This window comes from Notamacropus eugenii, chromosome 2 (genome assembly GCF_028372415.1).
Source record: "Notamacropus eugenii isolate mMacEug1 chromosome 2, mMacEug1.pri_v2, whole genome shotgun sequence".
NCBI classification, from domain to species: Eukaryota; Metazoa; Chordata; class Mammalia; order Diprotodontia; family Macropodidae; genus Notamacropus; species Notamacropus eugenii.
In genome coordinates this window covers 168334708-168347167 of record NC_092873.1, presented here as the reverse complement: position 1 = coordinate 168347167, position 12460 = coordinate 168334708, and the positions used below count along the sequence as shown (strand labels likewise).

Here is a 12460-nt window from a genome sequence, read left to right as displayed (position 1 = left end):
ACCTTTAATTGCTAAACAAAGGGCCTTGTATTTTATCCTAAAAGTAAATGGAGCCTGTGGAGCTTCTTGAGTAGGGCAGTGCTGTGAGCTTTAGGAATATCAGTTTAGCAGGTGTGTCGAAGATGGATTGGAGAGGGGGGAGAATGAAAGCCAGGAAACCAATTAGGAAGCTATTGCAGTAGTCCAGGGGATAGGCCATCGGGCCCTGAACTAGGATGTCAGCCATATGAATGGAGAAAAAAGGAAAAAGATAAAAGATATGTATGGAGAGAGAATCTATAAGATATGACAACTAATTAGATATAAGTGGTGAGAGGAAATAGTTGAGGATGACTTTGAAGATGCAGACCATGGATAGCTATAAGAATGATAGTTCCCTTCAAAGAGATAAAAAGTTAAGGAAAGGGGTGTTTATTTGAAGGGGGATCAATAGTGAATTCTGTTTTGGACATGAGATACAAGTGAAATATCGAATTGAAAGTATCCCGTAGACAGTGATATGAGACTAGAACTCAAGAGGGAGATTACAGCTGGATATCTAAACCTGGGAGTATTCTGCAAAGAGATGATAATTGAAATCTATGGGAGTTGACTAGATCACCTAATAAAAGGTTCTTGAGAGAAAACGAGAAGAGGGCCCAGGAGAGAGGGCTTTGTATGTTCATATTTATGGGGATAGTGCATGGATTGTCAGACTGAGATTGAGAATGGTCAGAATGGTAGGATATCCAGTAGATTACAGTCCCAAAAATGTCCAGGAGGAGAGGCTCATCTGTAAATACATGCTACAAAGAAGGCAAGAAGTATAAGGTCACAGAAAAAAGGCTATTTGACCTAGCAGTTAAAAGATTATTATTCACTTTGGAGACAGAAATTTCAGTTGAGTGATGAGGCTCAGAGCCAGATGGTAAAATTGATGTTGAGAGATAAAGAAGGGGTTGAGGTGTGAAAAAGGAGGAATTATAGATCTTGAATATAGACAAATTATTTTTCTAGGAGTTTGATTATGAAAAGGAAAGATAGGGCAGTGCTTTGAGAGGATGATAGAGTCAAGTGAAGGGATTTGAGTTTTTTTAAGTTTTTGTTTTTTGGTCAGAAGGCTTTTGCATATTTGTAGGTATCAGAGTGGGACTCAGTAGAAGGGCAGGGGAAGTCAGAGGGTGAAGTGAATGAAGAGAGGAGGTTTAGAGAGAAAGGCGAATGATTGCATGGGTAAGCTGTTAAAGAAGGTTGGACCACAGATTCAGGGGTAAAACAGAACATTTGGCCCTCTTCAGAGACTAGAGAAAGAAACATAAAATGAGGGATGGTGTGAAGGTTTTTGGCGACATAGAACAATAGAGAAGAGGGATTTCATGGATAATGGCCTTTCTTTTTTTACTGAAGCATAGGATAAGGTCCTCTGCTGAGACATGGAGGCAGGGATTTATATACGTGAGGCTTAAGAATAGAAAAAATCTGGGAAAGTACTTTTGTGTTCTTAATAGCATCTAGCATAGTGTTTTGAAAATTGATACTCAATAATTATTAGAGAAAGAAAAAGAAGACAAGAAGGCGTGAAGGTAAGAAAAGAAGAAAAGCAGCAAAAAAGGCTGGAAGGAAGGAAGGACTTAAATTAGTGATCTACATCTCAGTTTTGAGAGGAAAGGATAGATTCCATTTTTAAGAATATTATCCCTGTGCTTAAGCCTTTTTTGGTAAACTTTTAGTGAACAATTTAAAAGCTTTATCATGCCTTTTTCTTTTTATACTATAAACATGTCCTGATGTCAGATGTGGGAGGCCCCCCTCCTACCATGGAGCTCTCCTTTATCAGAAAAAAACACAAGCAAAATCAATCATCACAGGAACCATGTCTGACAGTGCATGTAACATATCAACTCTGACATCTGTGCTGATTAAAGGAGATGTGTTTAACACCTATTTTCTAGAACTAATTTTGATGCATTTTTCATATAACACAGGGTATTATAGCCATTTCTACTGGTGTCACCCATCTTTGAACTGGAAACCTCATGACGTCAAGGACTAAATCTTACATCAATATGTTATCTTTCCCAATTTCTAGTACCAAGTTCTGCACATAGTAGGTACTTAACAGATATTCATGTGTGTGTTGTTGTGCTCAAGGATATTTATATTTGTTTATTTAATAATATAGCTCTGTAGTCATCAGGTCCCTTTACAAACACTGAGCCCCAGTGGGATTTCTCATTGTTAGGCTTTACCTCCAATGGCTGCCCTTTCCCTCTCCCTTTCTAGCCAGGTGCATTCAGCCTACCTGCTCTCCCAGTCCTGGGATTGGTTCCTGTCCTAACAAGAAGCATTTAAGAAACTCCTGGCTGGTCTAGATGTCATTATCACCGTCAAGACCTCACAGTCTTCTGCTTGCTGATGCCTAGTATTGACTTTGCTGTCTGCTTGTCTGTCTGTCCAGATTCCCGACCCACTGCTTCACCCTGGCTACTGGTAACTGTTCTCTGTAGTCCCTGGTTTTTTTTGCTTGGCTTTCTCACCACCTGCTTCACTCTCACCTCTGATGGCTCTACTGTCTCATCTACCTGACCATGATCCACTGCGTGTTTGTTTTTCCAGGTACCTGACTCACTATTTCATCTTGACCTCTTGTTAATAGCATGTTTCAGACATCCAACTCCTGGCGTTTATGAACCTCTGGATAAGCAGGGGCAATTCTAACACCCTCCCTCTCATTCCAGCATTCTGGGATCCTCCCTGCCAGCCTATTTATAGATCTCTGTTTGCCTTGTCCTTCACTGTCTGCATGCCCTGTGGCTGCTGCCTGTTGTCTGGAAACTACTCAGTAATGGTCCTTAGCTTGTCTTTATTGTCCCAGAACCCTGGTATTTTGTCTCTGTCTTCTGCCACTGTTTAATCCCTGGTATCCTAGCCTTTCTCAGGATAGAAATCATGAATTAGACTCGCTAGCGTAGGGGTCAGCAACCTCTCAAAAGTGGCATGTTTTGTCTCCTGTCATTCACTGCTTTCCTGACAGTATAGGGTTGAAAAAGCAATGGAGGAAAGAAATGATCTGTGAGGAATAATAATGAATAATAACTTGAATTTGTATAGTGTTTTAAAGTTTCCCACCTACTTTCTATTTGTTATCTCTTTTGAATCTCACAACAACCTTTTGAGATAGGGACTAGAAGTGTTATTATCCTCAAAGACACAGGGCCATGCTCATAGTTGTCACTTTATAAATGTTTGTTGAATCAATTAACAGGAATACTCCTGAGGCTAGATAAGTGTAGCTGCTTTAGGAGAGGCACTTATCGATTTAGCTGGAGTACTAGCATCCACTATACCTCTCTTTGTTTCCTTAACTTCTATGCCATTAAAAATCTCAGATGTGTAGAGAAGGACCTTAGAGGTCATCTGTTGCATAATCAAAAAGAATGTTGGATTGAGTTAAAAGACCTGATTTGGAATCCTACTTCTACCCTTAATACTCTGCAAAGTAATGCCTGTTTTCTCATTTTACAGATAAAGTGACTGAGGCTGAGAAAGATCAAGTGACTTGCCCAGGGTAAAACAGATAGTAAAAATCTGAGGTTGTATTTGAACCCTGGTCACATAACTAGGAAAGGACCCAGTTGCGAAAAACTCTAAGTACCAGAGGATTTTATGTTTGATCCTGGAAATAACAGGGAGCCATTTCTGTTAACTCAGTAGGGAGGTGATATTATTAGATCTATACTTTAAGAAAATGGTTTTGGCAGCTGAGGGGAAGATGGACTGGGCAGGAAGAAATTTGAAGCAAGGAGACCAGCTAGGCAACTATATACAAAACTTAACTGTTACACATTTATTCCATAATGTACAGAAAAGTACACCAATGAGACTGGAGCACAGATTTACTGACTCCCAGTCCTATGCTACTTCTACTATATTTCATATCTTATGAGTATTTGCATATTACATGCTGCTTACACCTATATTTGTGAATTCAGAATAAAATTCCCTTGAAAAAAATTAGAAATGATTATTCACCATTATAAGTAAAATATTATTTTTAAATATATAAAAATTTATTTAAAAATATAGTAAATAAAAGTAAAGATGAAATTAGATTTCCCCACACATTTGATTTTTGATTAATACCAAATATAAGATTAAGAAGCTAAAGAATGATTAATCTGAATGTATGAAAATATTTTAGCTGTTCAGTAGAATCTAAAAATATTTTCATCAAATATATTATGTTGAGGTTGGGCTTCCAAATAACTGAGTGTATCTTTTTCCTGTTCTTTCATCTCTCTTTGTATTATCAGCCTACACTAAATAACATTTCACTTCCATTCAATCATGAGTGTTTAAATACTATTCTTAATGAGACATAAACAAATATTTGGAGATTTCTGGTTAGTAGGGTGAATTAAGAGGCAATCAGGGAAGGTGGATAGAGACTAATCTTGGAGTTGAGAAGACTAAGGTTTCAAGGTCTGCCTCTACATACTCACTGGATGAACACAGACAAGTTACTTACTTCTCAGTGCCCCTAAGAAACTAATATTTTAATTTCTAGAGAAGACGTTGATTTGTATTGATTGAGAAAGTTTCCAAATCAAAAGTTCCCTACACTGATGAAATCACATTTCATTACTTTTTTTTAAGGAATTCAGTAATTACCTTCAGACTAATCACATGTATGAACTAAAACATCTTGTCAGTCAAAGGTAATGAAATAAATGATTCTTTCTATGGAACTTTTCACAAAGAAATCTTATGAGACCATCTTCATGTTATTTTTCTGCCATTCAAGGAAGTTACTCTGTAACACATAGAAACTTAGAAGTCCAAGTAGAACATAGAAGTCCAAATTCGAACATCCCTATTGCATTTTCTATTCCCAGAGTAAACATACATTAATAAAATCATATAAAAACTTGGCTAAGTGATTTCTAATCAAGATGCACATAACATGAAGCACTCATTTCATATTTGTAACCCTATTGGCTCTATACTCCACCCAGATTTTTTCATAAATTTGGTCATTTTTGAAGTTTGATTTTACTTTCCTAGTAAATGAATTTTTAGTTTTTCTTAGAAAGTAAACATGTGCTCTGTGACTTTTCTGTACATTATGGAATAAATGTGTAACAGTTAAGTTTTGTGTAGTTGCTAGCTAGTCTTCTTGTTTCAGATCTCTTCCTGCCCAGTTCATCCTCCCCTCTGCCAAAACCATTTTCTTAAAGTGTAGACCTGACAATGTCATCTCCCTACTGAGTAAACTGAAGTGGCTCCCCGTTATCTCCAGGATCAAATATAAAATCATCTGGTACTTAACGTTTTTCATAACTGGGCTCCTTCCTACCTTTCTTGCCTTCTCACACTTTACTCACCTCCACACCTTCTACATTTCATGTATATTGGCCTAACTGCTGTTACTTACACAAGATGTTGTACCTCAGTGCCTTGCTCTAGTTGTCCCCCATACCTGGAATGCTCTCCCTCCTCAACTCTGTTTCCTACTTTCCCATGTCTCCTTCAAGTTCTCACCTCAAGTCTTATCTTCTGCAGATGTCTTCTTTCTGCTTCCTCCTCCCCTGCCACCTTTGCCTTTCTTAAAAGATTACCTTCTGCCTACTCTGTATATGTCGTGTGTGTGTGTGTGTGTGTGTGTGTGTGTGTGTGTGTATGTTAGGTGTATGGATTATCTAATTTAAAATGGTTTCCCCACATATGGCATAAATATATCAAGATGTGATCTGTGATCTGAAAAAACCTCATTCCATGTCAACAAAAGATGACTGGAATTTCCATACTTGTGGAGGACAGTTGAGATGCATTAACAGTAATCTTGAAGAGGAGGGACAGGTAGGATCCCTCAGTAGAAATAGCCTGCATTGTCCCTACCCTGTCCATGGAAGAATTGCCCTGTGTCACCTTTGAATGGATGGATTACATTTATATCATTATTTACATGTTCTTTCCTCCACTATCATGTGAGTGGCTCTGCTTTGAGAGCAGTGTCAAAATGTTTGCCTTTCTTTGTATTCCCATCATTTAACACAATGCTGGGCGTGGTAAGATTTGATTGATAAGGCTGACTGATTTTAGGATCAATCTGATTTTAAAATATTCCAGTTCTTTTAACATTGCTATTAATTGACATGTTTGGAAATAGTAATTAATTATTTTAGATGTGAAGGTGGAATAACTCCCCCCTTCTTCTTGCCCCTCTTAATAACAATCAGGATGGTTCTTTCAGGGACGCATTCTACTTTCCTTAACTAAGCAAGAATCCAGCAAATTTTGCTTCAGCGTACTGTAAGTTCAATTGACGCTCAATGACTTAGCTTCTTTATACCAAATTCTTAGTTACACAAATCACTCATTGTTTCACTTGCTCTTTATCACTAAACTCATTCTATATTTGGCACCTTATGTCTTAGAATTAAAAGTGTGGTACTGTTTATATCTTTGCATTTTTAGCATCCTACAGCTAGAACGCTGAAAAAAAAAATTAAGAGAATTTTTTGGGGTCATTTTGCCGGTTTCCCTTTCCATGTGAATTGGACTTGAATTCTAGAGGATTGAATAAAATAATATTTTCAAATTAAATATACAACCAGATATTGTTTTTGAGCTTACTATTGTAAGCTTTACTTTAACAAATTACCTGAATTATGTTATCAGTTAAAAGTGACTCCATACGAACTGATACTTCTTTTTACTCTTAGAGAACCATTGGTGTTTTCCTATTTCTGTGTACTTCATCCATTTCACTTCCTAGGAAACTAGATTCAGCTACATATATCTACATAAAAATGTAGATGTGTTGATATGTAGCTGAAGGTAGATATATATGTGTGTGTATGTATGTATATATTACACATACATGTGTATGTATGTGTATGTGCAAGTATATATATGTATACACACACAATGTTAGTCACCTCAACAAAATTTTACTAGACATTAATTTCCTTTTACAGCTGATGTTTTCTGCCTGAATATGGACAGTATTACAGTTTTGTCCGTATTTTACTACATTCCATTTTATCAGTAAAAGCCTTATACTTTCTTTTAGCATCATGGCCAGTAAAGTACTTTTCTTATTTTCCCCCCAAAATTCAGAAGCATATCTTAGCACAGGGTTTGAAGGGATCACTTTTTTTTTCTTCACTATTTTGAACTAAATACTCTCTTTCACTATTTCCTGGGAAATCACCCACTGGTTAGTGTCAGGAACAGGGTTTTGTGATTTTTACTGTTTTGGTGAAAACAAAAACTGGAAATGTTTCTATTTAAAGTTTTTTTTTTTTCACTTAAAAATGGGAGTTCAGTATTTTCAACTTGAAAATTGATATTTCTGGCTTCTGAGGCATCATTTATCACAAGTTCAGGACTATACAGTCTGATTTTTTTCTCCTTCAAAATGTGGCTACCTGACTTACCAATTATCGAATAAGACAGTTAGTTCTTGTGCCTATCTCTTTTTTCCTGACAGAAAAAAAATTACTAGCAGAAATCCAAATGATTTATACAGCCGTGTCTGAACATTTGAAAAAACTTAGAAGATGTCTAGTTACTAATTTTATTATAATCATATAATGTCAGAACTGGAAGGATTCTTATGGATCTCTTTGTTCCAGTCCTCTTATTGAAAAAAAAAAGGAACCAAATGCTTATAAGTTTAAATGACTCACACAAAGTCATGTGGCTCGTAAACCACAGAGCAGGTTGATACTTGAACTTGAGACTTCTGACTCCTGGTAGAGTGGTCTTTCACTGTACCGTGCTAATAATGAGAATAGCCTAAGACGCCAAGATATTTAATATGTAAATGCTTATTGACTGACTTAAGATGATCATGTGAGAAAATAATAGAAACAAACCCTATCCCCCACCCCAGCCGCCTTCACTGTGACTGGAACACTAAGTTATGGTGGGTGAACTTTCCCCTTAATCTAGCCTAGAACTACACTACTCTTCCTCTACTTTGGCTTCCTTGTCCCCTACTGCCGTCTTTGAAATCAAGCATGTGACTTAGACCCTTGGGATGCTTTGTCTACACTTTGAGATGCATCCCCCATCCCTTTTAGCTTCCTGTTATTTGCATGCTAAGGGTTTGTATAGTGCCTACCACATAGTAGGCACTAAGTGACTTATTTGCCTTTTAGGCTAGCTATATATGTGTGTGTGTGTGTGTGTGTGTGTGTGTGTGCGTGTGTGTACGTGTGTGTGTATGTATGTGTGTGTGTGTGTGTACGTGTGTGTGTATGTATGTGTGTGTATATATATATATATATATATATATATATATATATATATATATATATCAGTACTCAAAATAAAGGGGGAGTTTTCCCACAAGGTCAGTTTTTTACTAGGTTTTATGTTCACTGTTGTTGATTATTTCCTTTTCTATCCCCAGAGCAATACAAGTTAAAATGTGTTTTTTCATATTAATATAATGGAATGTCTGGCATTTTTTCCTTTTTAAGGAAAAATCTAGATTTAAATGGTTAGACTCCACGTTGGTCTTTGACCTTTGCATATAAGTTGAGTGCACAGGGCTATAAAAGCATGTAAGTTTCTTCTTCACAAATTAACCTTTTAAGACTCCAAATATAATTATTCACATGCTTAGTGAGCATGTTGCTTCCAAGATGAGTTGAACATGTCCTATGTGAAATATTGCACACATATGTTATCTCTGGATAATAGCTGAGAGATTGTAAGTTCATTTGAATGATCTACCATTGCATTAGAACTTTCTGGACAACCTGCTCTAGAAAATACTTGCCAGTTTGAAACCCAGATAACTTGAAATTTTGTTAATCAAATCCAACAGAGTTCTATTTTTAAGTGTTAACATTAAATGAAAAATCCATTTTTCTTTTGCTGAGTACTGTATTCCAAGGATTTTTTAAAAGATAAAAGGTAAAGTTCTAATTCCTCCTATTCAAGTGATGCTGCCTTATGTGATATGTGCTTTTACTTTTGCTTGTCTACTCTGTTCTACTGTGGGACTAGATGTGTCAGTAGGGGATAAAAAAAGAAGTAGGCATCTGTTTAGACAGGAAATGAGGTATACAGTTGCCTAGAGATATGTCCTTAGTGTACGATAGAAATATGATATTGTCTATTGTTACACGATAAGGAAACGTTAGCCTAAGGATGTGATAATGTGTCTCTTCAAGTAATAACATGCTCAAAATACCTTAGTGGCTTGCTTCAAATGCTATATTTTCCTTCTTCCTTTTTCTTGGCTCCTGATTTACCCAAATTCTGGTTATAATGTCTCTTTAAGAGGGTAGAATAAGAATAAAATAATGAGACTGGTATTTCAGTGTGACTTATGGTTATCAATCTTATGATATCATACTTATACCTGATATCCCTTACTAAATATTGAGTCAAAAAATAGTTCTGCTTGCCTCAGGCAGATGTACAGAGCTACATATCCAATACTGTTTTTCTCTCGCTCTCTTCTTTACAAACTGGAATGTCAGAAACAATTCTATAATTTTAGATATACGTAGAATGGTTATTTAACTTTCTTTATATGACCACTTTTGGGAAAACAGAGGTCTGCACATAATACCTCCCTCCCCTAAGAATCACAGTGTAACCATTTCCAAACAAATAGCTTCTCTCCTATCTAGAATATAACAACTATCAGAGCAGTCCAACTTGTTAATAATAGCTAGTAGCTAACATTTTTATGGCTTTTACTATGTGCCAGGCACATGCTAAGCATTTTAAAATTATCTCATTTTATAATCTGTGGCTACTCTGTAGAACAGGTGTGGAGAACCTGCAGCCTTGAGGCCACACGTGGTCCTCTAGGTCTTAAGTGTAGCCCTTTGACTGAATCCAAACTTCACAGAACAAATCCTCTTAATTAAAGGATTTGTTTTGTAAAACTTGGACTCAGAAGGCTGCACCCAAGAACCTACAAGGCCACATGTGGCCTCAAAGCCACAGGTTCCCACCCAATGTAGAATAACGTATGACATAAACCATGAATGATCTCTGATTTCAATCCCATTTAATTCTTAAATGGTAAGTTTTTACGTTGTTGCCCAAGTCATGGAAAATTTAAATAACTTGCCAGGGGGCACATAAGTACTAAATGTTAGAAGTAGGATTTGAACACATGTCTTTTTAAGCACAAGTCTAACACTGTACAATCCAGTATCATACTGTGTACCCTGTTTTTGTTTATATGTAAAATATGCATGAGACCGTACCCTGTATAGTGGCTAAAATAAATACCACTCCCCACTTAATTTATTTTTTAATACTTTGTCAAATTATTAAAGAACACTAAATTTCTTTTCACAATTTTCTCTCCTAGGCCAAAAAAAGTTTTGAAAACAAAGTAGACATCATAGTTGTCTAAAGAGAGTCAGTTTAATGATGTAATCAGTAGAAGACTGGCCTTGGTGTAGAAAGACCAGGGTTCAGTGGTTGACCCTATTTGACCAAAGGCAAGTCACTTATACTTTCAGGGCCCCAGGAAGCTCCAAGATCCTAATTTCCTCACTGGAAATTTCCTATACCAACAAATCACAGGTAACCTCTCTAGCTACTATCTCTACCCTTCACCAATGACAAAAAAATTAGGTGTATAGACTATTATATGTGATTTGGGGCAGGAGTGCTGGGCCTGGAGTCAGGAACGTCTGACTTTAAATCTGGCCTCCGATCTTAGTAGCTACTTGATACGTGACAGGTCAGGTAACTTCCAAATGCTTCAGTTTCCTTAACTGTAAAGTGGGAATAATGATAACGCCTGCTGCTAAGGGTTGTTATGAAGATCAAGTGAGATATTTATAAAGTGCTTAATGTAATGCCTGTGGTAGAGTAGGTTCTTAATAAGTGTTTGTTTCCTTCCTCCTTCGTGGTTTTCTATATACTTTATGCTTTTATAGACTTGGATGTTTTTTAAAACAATAGTTTCCAATGCACTTTTTCTCATTTGATTTTCAGAGCAGTTCTGTGAGATGATAGCAGTAGTGTTTTTTCCCATTTGCAGTAGGGGAAACTGAGCATCAAAAAGGTTGTGATATGACCCAATGTGACACAGTACAGTTGGAAGGGGCAGATGAGAACCCTGGTATTCTTAACTCCCCTTCTTCCTTCACCTCCTGTGTGTCCTGTCTCTTCAGCTTGCCTGGTAGGTAACACATGGCTGCTTTTTCAGTTTCCTAAGGAAGAAAGAGGATATGAATCCCAAAAGGCACAGTGATGACGCCTATATCTCCTGCAAAGGACAGCGTGCCTTGAGTGCAAATATTTTATTATGTCTTTGAGCCAAGTTTTTCTCTTTAGGAACAGATCCAAATTTAAAATCTAACAGGAAAAAAAGTTCAGTATTAAGCATTTTGCTTTATTAGCAACTCTTGAAACTCCTCCAGTCAGTCCACAGTTTACTGAGTAGCTGAATCTCAACATCCCCTTCAGGGAAAGTTGCCCCACTTAATCTGCCCTAGTTATGCTATTGTTAAATGTAGTCTGGGGGGAAATGGGAGTCATATATCTTGCCTGTTACTCCCTCAAGATAGCTGAGACCAGAAGGAAGCAGAAAATTATGCTTTCTAGGTACCAAAATAGCCTATCACTAAAGAAACAAAATAAAGCCGAAGGGATAAACATGGGGAGCAATCTTAGATAGCTTTGGCCATGTCTAACTGTTTCTCTAACTGTTTCTCTGTCAGCAGGAACGTTAATGATTTTGGACATCTGAAAATTAAATTAACAGCCTGAAAATATTCTACAGAATGAGATAGAATGTGATACATGAAACATAATGACCCCATGGAAATTCAGCCAGTGCACTTCATTCTCTCGTTTAGACAGAGAAGACAACTAGTTAAATCATCACTGAGCAAATTAGACAGAGCAAATTAGTTTGCTATATTCCAGAGCCTTAGCTACTGAAAGAAGTATATGCCACTAATTAGAATGAAAATACTCTAAGCATTCTCTTATCTAAAGAGAGGGAAAGAGGAAGGTTGTGCTCTTGTTCTGACACTGCCAAAGCACGAAGCCTCTTTGATGCAGGTCTTAAAACTGCATCAGTGCAGGAGTCTATGCCCACTCTTCCCCGATCTCACCTCCCCACAAAAGGTGATACATTTGATGATGACTTGGATGAGACCATAATTTATCTATAATAACAATTCAGGTTCTTTGGGATTCTGTGAACAGTACTGCAAAAGAAATAGTAGTAAGTGATGGGTCATTCTCTGGATTGGAAATTAAAATAACTGCTTGCAAGAATTCTCTAGCATGACCCTAGTTTTTGCTTTTTAAAAGTTCATTGCAGGAGCATGTGCAATAAATATTTGTACTTTTAATTTATCACAAGAGATTTATCTGAAATCATTTTCTGGCCTTAATTAGCATTCATTTGCTTAATTGTCATTCTCATCCCCATCACTTCCAGTTTTTCACTAACTTGAACAATGCTATCTTCTGCTGT

The 12460-nt window shown here is 36.9% G+C and overlaps 1 protein-coding gene across 6 annotated transcripts in view; it reads left to right on the top strand.

The window, feature by feature from the left end:
* EPHA7 (EPH receptor A7) overlaps positions 1-12460 on the top strand; it is a 215387-nt gene that overhangs the window by 165010 nt on the left and 37917 nt on the right. The gene's annotated exons all lie outside the window — the stretch shown is intronic.